Source organism: Meles meles, chromosome 6 (genome assembly GCF_922984935.1).
Source record: "Meles meles chromosome 6, mMelMel3.1 paternal haplotype, whole genome shotgun sequence".
Lineage (NCBI taxonomy): Eukaryota > Metazoa > Chordata > Mammalia > Carnivora > Mustelidae > Meles > Meles meles.
In genome coordinates, this window is record NC_060071.1 from 1,862,423 (window position 1) to 1,871,791 (window position 9,369).

Here is a 9,369-nt window from a genome sequence, read left to right on the forward strand (position 1 = left end):
ACTGTCAATGAAAGGAAAAGGCGATCTTCCGAATGGGCATTCAACACCAACGAAATCTGATCTAAAACGGGCAGAAGACCCGAGTAGACACTTTTCTGAAGACCCACAGATGCTCCCAGACACACAAAACGACGCTGCACGTCACTCATCAGGGAAATGCCCGTCAAAGCCACCCCGAGACACCCCCTCATGCCTGTCAGAATGGCTGGAATAAACACAACAAATCACAGGTGTTGGCGAGGATGTGGTCCCCTCACGCCCCGCTGGTGGGAACGCAGACTGCTGCGGCCAGTGCGGGGAACAGTACGGAGGGGCCTCAGTCAGAAATGAGAACACCATATGGTTCAACAGTTACGCTTCGGAGTATTCACTTAAGGAAAGTGAAAGCTAGTTCAGAAAGAGAAAAGCCGCATCGTTGTTTATTGTAACATTACCTCCAGGGTAACGATGTAACACGGAAGCAACCTAAGTGGCCATCGGGAGAGGAACGGACGAAGATGTGGTGTGTATATGCGCACAATGGGATATTAGTCATAAGAAAAAACGAGGAAATCCTGCCGTTTGCAATAACACGGATGGACCTAGAGGTTATTTTGCTCAGTGGAATAAGAAAGATAAATACCATATGATTTTACTCATTGGAGAAAAAAAAAAAGAATAAAACAGACACAGACATTAACTACAGACCGTAAGCTGGTGGTTTCCAGAGGGGAGATGGGTGACGTCAGTGACAGGGACAAAGAGGTACAAGCTTCCCCTTACAAGTAAGTACAATGAAAAGTAGAGCACAGGAAACAGTAATACCGTGATCGCTCTGACAGCAGGAGGCCGCTGCGCTTCCTCGAGGTGGGAGCATTCTGAATGCGTGCCAGCGTCCGGTCACCACGGTGCACGCCTGGAGATAACACAGCATCGTGCGTCCGCTATTTCCATTTTTAAAAGAGAGGAAAATGAGGTATTTTATGCACTAATACATTATTTAAAGCATCTTCAGAGAAAGAAAAGGTGTGTTACAAATTGGGAGAAATTACAATGCAAATCAATACCACAATGAGATACCATTTTATACCCACTCAGTTGGCAAAATTTAAAAATCTGGCAGTGTGTCGTGTTGGAGGGGTCCCACAGAACTCCTGACAGGCTGCTGGTATTAGTCAAAGGGGGTTTAATTCTTTGGAAGATTTGGCGTTACCTTGTATTTTTTATTTTTTTGACGTTTTTATTAAGTAATCTCTGTGCCCAAGAGTCACTTGCCCTTCTCACTGAACCAACCAGGTGCCCCTGGTATCCCTTTAAAGCTGGACTTTCACACATCCTGTAATGTAGAAATCCCAGTCCTGAATGTAATCCCAGAAAAACTTGCACAAAGATAACAAGGAGACATGAACAAGAATTTTCATGGCACTGTTCACGGAACGCAAAAACTCAGAACCACCCAAGTCCCACTGAGGGATGGATAAATAAAATACAATATAATCTTATAGTAGAATATCGTACAGTAATCAGAGCTCATGATCCTGAGTGGCACAAAACAGAAGGCACGGTGTAAGAGCCTTAGAGGTATAGTGAGCAAAAAAAGTCAAAACCTACAACATGCTCACCTGTACAAATTCTAGTAAGACAGACAGATTTGCAAGTCCCATACCTGTGGTTTAGATGAAGTGATAAAGAGAAAATTAAGGATGGCACGCTTAGAAGGGCGGGGGGGGGGTGCCATGTGGCCAAGCCCCCACCTCTTGAGAGTCAGTCAGTCCCCTTTTCTTTGTTTTAAGTAGGCTCCATGCCCAGTGTGGAGCCCAGTGTGGGGCTTGAACTCATGACCCTGAGATCAAGACCTGAGACGAAATCAAGAGTCGGATGCTTAGCCGGCAGAGCCTTCCAGGCACGCCCCGAGAGGAAGTCCATTCGGGAAGCTTACGCGGGACATCACTGAAGGCGGACCGCGTGTGAACCAGTGCAGAGTGTCATGAACCAAACGTTACGATAGTCCCATTTTCCGTACCCAAGCTCCAGAGTATTCGTTCGCATTTTGAGATTGAGGGTTGTGTATGAAATGGGCTGTTGAATCAGCCCTAGCGATCAATTTGTATTCTTTTTTTTACAAAGTTGTCACAAAACATCCATTCACCCCGGTACTCCGGCTTCACTGCACACACAGAGTAAAGCCATAAATCACGGGTCATCCTGTAGTTCGGTCTTCATGTCTAATCTGTTTGGGATTTCTGTACTCAGACCTTGCGCAGTGTCCTTCCCCCTCGTTTTCCGGGAATGCTGACTTCCGTGCTGCGCAGCGCGCTCTTGGCTTTAGTCCTCTGCTTTACGCTCAAGTCTCAGGAGACCTGGCTCTCCTGCTGTGAAGGTGGCTTATGCTGAAGCGAGAAGGGCTCGACAGCTCCTTTCTTCTAGGTCGTCTGGAGCATCTAAACAGGTACTCCCGAGAGTTTAGGAAAGGACTTCTGTAGTTTGTTGTATCTCCAAAGGGCCCTCCTGGCCCTGTTTCTCCTCTTCCGTTAACACAGCTCCGAGCGCAGTGCAGAGAGCCGGCAGAGCGGAAGGTCAGGAATGCAGACCCGAGGTGGCTTCCTCAGCAACATCTGGAAGCCTCCGTCGAGGGTAGCCTCCCAGAAGGCCACAGATGTCTGTAGTGCCAAGCAGTGGCTCTCGGAGAAAAAAGAAGCCACTCCTTATCCCACGGGTATTGGGAGAGTAAGGGAATATCCTGAACTCCCTTTCCTCACAAATACGGTAACTTAGATGAAATGGACCAATTCCTTGAAAGACACAATCTACCAAAATGCACACAAGGAGAAAGATAATCTAACGTGCCTGGATCAAAAGAAACGTAATCCACAATGACTTCACAGAAAGGAAAGCACCAGGCCCAGACTGGTCAGTTCTACCAAACACTTAAGGAAAGAATTATTATCAATTCTCTGCGATCTCCTCCAGGAAATGAAAAGAGAAGGAATGTTGCCTAACTCATTCTATGAGGCCAGCATTCCCCTAATGACCAAAACCACACAGACATTACAAGAAAACCATAGACTAACATCCCCTATGAACACATTTGCAAAAATCCACAAAATATTGGCAAATTGAATCCAACAACGTATAAAAAGAGTGCTGCCCCACCGCCAAGTGGGATTTATTTCACGTGAGGGGCCGACGACCTCTGAAAATCAACAAATGTGATCACATCCACACACTAACGGAGAGATTAGGCTCATTTCTATAGCTGCAGGAGAAGCATTGGCCACATTCAACACCCACTCATGATTAGGAAAACAAACGCCTCAGGAAACTAGGAATTTGGAGAAACCTTTTCAACTACAGGAGGAACATCTATGAAAAACCTGGTTAACAACATATTTAGTGGTTAGAAACGAGAGTTTCCCCCAAGACAAGACAAGTCCTGTCACTACCACTCCTTTCCCACACTGTGCTGGAGTTCCTGGCTGAGGTCGTAAACCAAAAAAGAGAGAGAGAGAGGAAGGAAGAAAGGGTACTGTACAGATTGGGAAGGAAAAAATAAAACCATCTTTGTTCACAGATGACATGGCTGTCGACTGAGAATTCCAAAGGATCAACATAAAAACCCCTGGAACGAGTAAGCAATTAGAGCAAGATTGTAGGGCACAAGGTTAGTACACAAAATCAGTTGACTTGATAAAGACCAGCAACAAAAAATTTGAGTTTGAAATGAGCACACCGTTTTACATTAGCACTGGCAAAAACACAAAGTGCTTAGGTAAAATCTAATAAAATAATAAGATTAATGAAATCAAGATCTATATAAACAGAGCTATCCCATGTTCATTGAAGGTTGGCTTCATTTCCTAGATTCTGCCCAACCTGGTCTATAAATTCAGCACGATCCCGATCACAATCTCAGCACGTTGTTTTGTGGATACTGATAAAAGTGGTTCAGAAGTTCACATGGAAAGGCAATTTGGTAAAATGAGGGCTTGGATTCCTCAGTCCCTGCTCACCCTTCAGATGCTCTCATGGCCGTCTGTCGGATCACACAGATCTGGAACACCACCATCATTGCAGGACGTTCTGCCGGACGGGGATGGTCTAGCCCTGGGATGGCATCCAGGGCGCCTGTCCTGGTTTCTGCAGACACACAAGTGGGAGCCCCAGGAACGGATGCAGGGGAGCATGGAAGCTGGCCACGCCCCTCAAAAGGGAGCCCAGACGTAGTAGGAACTTTCAGGATGCCCCCAGTCTGCCCAGCACAAAGGGATGCATGGGGTTGGGGGGCTTGGGATTAGAGGCAGGGGAGGCAGATGGCAGACCGGGAGCAGAGCTTTTGGTCCAGAAACCTTAGGTAAGAGAGAAACAGGCCTCCCCTTGATGCTTCATTCCTGGGGAATCTTAGAAGGAGCAGAGGTGTTGACGGGCGATGTGTTCTGGTGAGCACTTCTTGTCGCCCAAGGAAAGCCGCATTTGGGGAGCGAGGCACTGGGCATTCTCTGCTCCACACCAAGTGGGTTGCTACAGAGTGCCCGTAGGTGTCGAAGTCCCTCTGCGGTTTGGGCGCGGAGGGGGACCCGCAGCTGTCACCGCAGCAGAAAGGCCCCGGAAAACTCACAGAGGGGAAAGAAACTTCTGGAAGGGGAAAGCTCTTCTTCACTATGCGTTCATGCGAGAGAGTGAAACAAAGTGCAGGGGACCTTGCTAAAATCAGAGGGAGCAATTCCACTTCCTTGTGGCGATGGTAAGAGGAGAGGGAGGCAGACTCCCTGCCCACCCCACGGTCTCCTCGCCAGGCCGCTTGCCAGGGACAGTCCCTCCATGTCCCACACCACGGGTCGCTTGCGGCCCTTCCAGATCCAGCTGTGGCGCCGACATGGCCGTCGGGTGGCGTTCCATCAACACAGGGACACACTGGTGCGTGGGACAGAGCGGCCTGAAGACGGACTGACGGTCAGGAGGGAGAAGCCCTGCGGCTCCTCCGCCGGTGCAGGGAGGGCGGGTGACTGGGCTCCGCGCAGACAGCCAGGAAGAGCCGGGCTGCAGAAGGGCCCAGCTCGGGCGGGGTGCATGCCTCTGTCCTTCCGGCTGGGCCGGAGAACTGCTTGCCCGCGTCTTAGAGTGGACATCTTGTGTTTGGCGTGGAGGTCCTGCACTTTGTCTCAGATGGGTATATGTCCTAGGCAGACCTGAGGGACCTTCTGTTCTCCCAGAGGAGGTCCCGTTTAGGGGACCTCGGGCCCTGGACTCCAGTATCTCTGGTGTGAGTGACAGCAAAGAGGCCACCTGGCCCATCACTGCCACCTGCTGCTGCTCCGAGGGCCTCTCCAGAAAGCCCTTCCCACTTTGCCCGCAAAGCAGGGAGTGTGGGCATGCCTGTGTGCAGAGCCCCCCAGCCCGCTTTCAGGCCTGGGAGTCCACCCCGTCCTCCCCGGGACTCCCCCTCCGGCAGCCGTGTTGGGAAGCATCATGCGCTCCGGATGGTCACTGCTCCGTTCCCAAGCCGGTGCCAGGCATGCACCTTCCTCAGCCGCTGAAACCGGTAATAACGAAACGGGTTTGGCCACATGGAAGAACGTTCAGGAGAAACATAGGGAAAGGCTGAGAAATCGCTTCTGTTTAGAGTTCATGAAGACGGAAAAATCACGTACGTGCCGTTGGGATGAGTGACGAGAGCGGGTGAGGATCGTAGGATGGCGGGGTTGCAGGCCGTCGTTTTTCCTTAAAATTCTTTTTGTAATTGCCCTCTAGGTGCTCAGCACATCCCCCTCTCCAAAAGGGAGAAAGAGAAGAAATATAGCGTGTTTGCAAAGTGGCTTCGCATGGTTTTTTCCAAATAGGGAACAGCTTTGGCGTTTTCAGGCCCGATATATAATTAGTGGGTTGGCGAGTCTATTCTAAAGCTCTGGAATCTTCCTCCCACTTCAGCTCTCTCGGGCCCACGCCCCGGCCCGCACACATCTGCCCCACACCCTTCCCCCAAAAAGGTTTTTGGTTTTCTCTGTCCTCCAGGCCTCCGTCAGCGCCCGCGCCGGCTGCGCCTTGCCCACCACTGCCGGCAGCGCTCCCTCCCCCTGCCGGCACCGTGCGGCGGGGGTCCCGGATTCACGGCCTCTCGTCGTCCCTTTCATAGTTCCTGCTTTCTCGGAAGCTCACAGAGCTCCCCTCCTGGGCCGAGCGTCCGGCTGGGTGTTGGCCACACCGCGCACAGATGGAGAAAGACCGTTCCTGCCTGTATGCGGAGGACCAGGGCCAGCACAGAACATGCAAACGGCCCCTGGTCCCGCAGCCCCAGCGTACCTGGAATCAGGCAGATACCAAGTGCCACCCGGCGGGGGGTGCGGGGAAGGGGACACCTTCGGTCAGGCCTCCGAGCCCAGCTGGAGCACTGTTCTTCTTTTCCCCCTTCTGGAATCTCCCGGAGCAAGTCAGACCCCCTCCTCTGCCGGATCTGCCCTTTATCCCTCCCCAGGGCAGACTCAACCAGAACAGAGGCCAGACCCTGCTCCGTGGTGAGGGCTGGGAGGCTGGGCCAGAGGGAGACCCTGATGGAGTGATGGCTGGTCAGCTCTGGTCATGCCAGGGCCTTCTGGCTTCGGGCCCTTCTCTTGGGGGAATCCCGCCAGCTTCCAGCCTCTCCTCCCCCCAGCAGGGCAGCCTCCCCTGCTCCGCACGCACACTGCGCCATTCCCCTGGGAGCCCCAACGACCCGTCCCTGGTCACTTCTCACTGCGCTAGGATGCGATGGGACGTCATCCTGCCAGGAGCACCCGTGGCACTCACGGCCTCTCGTATGTGTCCTTGAGTGATTCCAGCCGGCACCTTGAATCTGCCCTAACACACTTCCTCTCTTCCCCTCCTCTCCCTTCCATCCCCCCCCCCCGCCCTTCACTTATGTCAGTCACTGGGGGTTTTACCCTCTTCTAACCAGTGACATGTCTGACCTTGCTGAAAAGGCAGGGTTGCCGCAGAGATGCTGAAAGAGCCAGGCAGCCGGGAGGGAGGCACGAGGCAGGCCTGGCTGTGGGCAGGGAAGATCACCGACGCTGATCCAGGAACAGCGACGGGACGAGAGGACTTCTTTTTTTTTTTAATATTTTATTTATGTGACAGACAGAGATCACAAGTAGGCAGAGAGCGAGAGAGGAGGAAGCAGGCTCCCCGCGGAGCAGAGAGCCCGATGCGGGGCTCGATCCCAGGACCCTGGGATCATGACCTGAGCCAAAGGCAGAGGCTCTAACCCCCTGAGCCACCCAGGCACCCCCGAGAGGACTTCTTTATGGGCAAACTTCTTTCCTTGTAGGTCTTTCTACCTGATTGTCATTATGACTTATCAAAAATGCTTTTGAAGGAAAAGGGCTAATTGCTTGCCCACCTTGGGATGGTCCTACAACCTTTAAATGTTCTTCAAAAACGATTTCTTGGATTTGGGCTTGAATTTGTTTTCAACTTTATTTTCCGGCAGCTCCCTGTGTAGCGCTTCATTCACACACATCCCCCCCAATGCCACTGAGATACAACTGAAACGTGACAGACACAGTGTCACTCAAAGGGCTAGGAAGTGCTGGCTGATACATTTATAAATTGTGAGATGAGTGCCAGCAGGGTTCGCTGCCATCTCCGTCCCAGCGCATAGCTACGGGTCCTTGTTAGGGAGAGAACATTTAAGTTCTACTCTCTTGGCAACATTCAGGCATGCGATACAGTGTTACTAACTGTAACCACCAGACCTCCGAAGTTGACATTCAGTGTTATATTATTTCAGGTGTGAAACCTGTTGCACAGCTATGTACCATCTGTATGATCCGCTAGATATATTGCAGTATAATACGCACTACTATGCGTCCATTCGTATGTTACGCTCTGTGTAATTCTCACGTGCTCACCGAGGTAAGTGCGGTCGCCACCAGCTGCCACGGTGATTGCAGTACTAGTGACCATATCCCCTGTGCTTCGCTTTTCACCCCGGTGGCTTTTTTCCTGTATAACTGGAAGTTTGTACCCCTTCGTCCCCGTCACCTATGTCCTCTGCCTCCCTGCCCCCATCCTGCCCCCACCCTCCTCTGACCACCGCCTGTTTGTTCTCTGCGTTCATGAGTCCGCTTTCATTTGGTTTTGTTCCTTAGATTCCATAGGCGTGAAATCATATAGTATTTGTCTCTGTCTGACTTATTTCACTTAGCAGAACGCCCTCGAGGCCCATCCGCGTGCTTATAAATGGCAGTCTCGTTCTTTTCTCCTTTTTTATGGCTGAGTAATATTCCTCTGTGTGTGTGTGTGTGTGTGTGTGTGTGTGTGTGTGTGTGTGTCTGTGTGTCTGTGTACAGCACATCTTTATCCATTCGTGTGTGGACCGGCACTTGGCTTGGTTGCCTGTCTTGGCCAGTGTAAACAATGCTGCCGTGAATGCAGGGGTGTGTGCCTCTTTTTGTATTAATTCATTAGCTTTTGACTAATGTAAAAATTCCAAGGCAAATCAGCCCAAAGCCAATGTTTTAAATACTACTTTGTGCACTGATAAATATTGTGCAACTGATATTTTTATAATTCTAACTTTTTAAAAATTTTAACTCTTTTAAAAATAATTTTCTTCTTCTTCTATTATCTAGATTTCTAAAAGAAATTTGCATTTATATTATAAATGTATTTTCAGCCAGTGATGATGACCCCCTTGCTTTTATAGTAGTCTTCTCTCCTCTTCTGATTGTCTTCTTCATAATGAAAAGCAAAACTCAGGAAAAGAGGAGTGGCTAACAATCTGGTTGGACGTCCCTGGAGGGCAAAATTCTTGACTGGGGATGAACTCGGCGCCAGGCCCAACCACACCATCCTGCGGGCCCCAGAGTGGGCACTCTGTTGTGCAGAAGAGCAAACTGATGAGGACAGAGTTGAACTTGCTCAGGGCTAAGCACTGCGTTTCCATCCGAGGCCCACCTGCCATCCCCATCCGCTTGGCTGTGACCGCCTGCCCTGGACGGAGGGTGGGGATGTGACTCCGCTGTCGTCTGTGCCCCTCTCTCCCGTCCTTTCTCCAACACAAGCACCTGTGTCCTGTGTGCCGGGCGCCACTTCTCAGATCCGCTGGAAGGAGCAGGAGCCATGGTCACCCACACTGTCCTGCGGAGGACAAAGGCCGCGTGGCAGAAGGCGCTTCAGCGGCTTGTCCGAGGTCAAGCGTCATTTTGACGTCAGAACGTGAAATACCAGGTGAGTTACACTTTAGACTTAACTGCACTAGGTTCAGCCTTCCAGAGGCACGCGGGTCCCCGTGGCGCGGAGCCGGGGTGTCGCAGCTGCCGGCCCGCGGGACGCCGGCTGGACTGTCCCAGCCCGGGGCCGGGCGCGTTCACCGAGTCCGGGCCGCGCACGCGACTCCGCGGAGCCCGGGCGGAG